This window comes from Arachis duranensis, chromosome 9 (assembly GCF_000817695.3).
Source record: "Arachis duranensis cultivar V14167 chromosome 9, aradu.V14167.gnm2.J7QH, whole genome shotgun sequence".
NCBI classification, from domain to species: domain Eukaryota; kingdom Viridiplantae; phylum Streptophyta; class Magnoliopsida; order Fabales; family Fabaceae; genus Arachis; species Arachis duranensis.
The window spans coordinates 16677239-16677899 of record NC_029780.3 but is presented as its reverse complement, the minus strand read 5'-3'; positions in this window follow the sequence as shown (position 1 = coordinate 16677899).

Here is a 661-nt window from a genome sequence, read left to right as displayed (position 1 = left end):
TGAATATTAGGGTGTTACATTATGGTATCAGAGCAGTTCGTCCTCGTGAGCCTGAGGGATGGAACTGCTTATGCTTCAATGCATACTCTGAGTCTGTGCCTGTGCTAGTTAGGGTATCTAACTGATACATCTAGCATGAAGTTCATGAGTGTACCTTTGGTACTTTGAAGCACTATTCTTCCGATATTGAGACTGATCAACTTGATATCGATTGTTTGGTGTGTAGAGGAACCAGATGGCGCCTCGTGGACGTGAGAGAGATCGTACGAGTACTCAGGAACCAGAAATCAACCCGAATAACCCGGTAAGCCTTATGGCGGCTTTGGAGAATATGGCTGCTGCTATGCAGACCACTGCAGAGGCTCTTGGGCAACAGATAAACAATAATGGCAATGGTGGAAGAGGAGCTCAAGGCCCAATGACACTAGCAACTTTCTTAAAGGTTAATCCACCTAAGTTCAAGGGAACCACCGATTCGACTGAAGCTGATACTTGGTTTCAGGCCATAGAGCGAGCACTGCAAGCGCAGTTGGTGCCTGAAGAGCAACGTGTTGAATTTGCTACCTATCTGCTCACGGGAGAAGCATCACATTGGTGGCAAGGGGCTCGACGTCTCCTGCAACAGGGGAATGATCCTATCACTTGGGATGCCTTCCAGGTG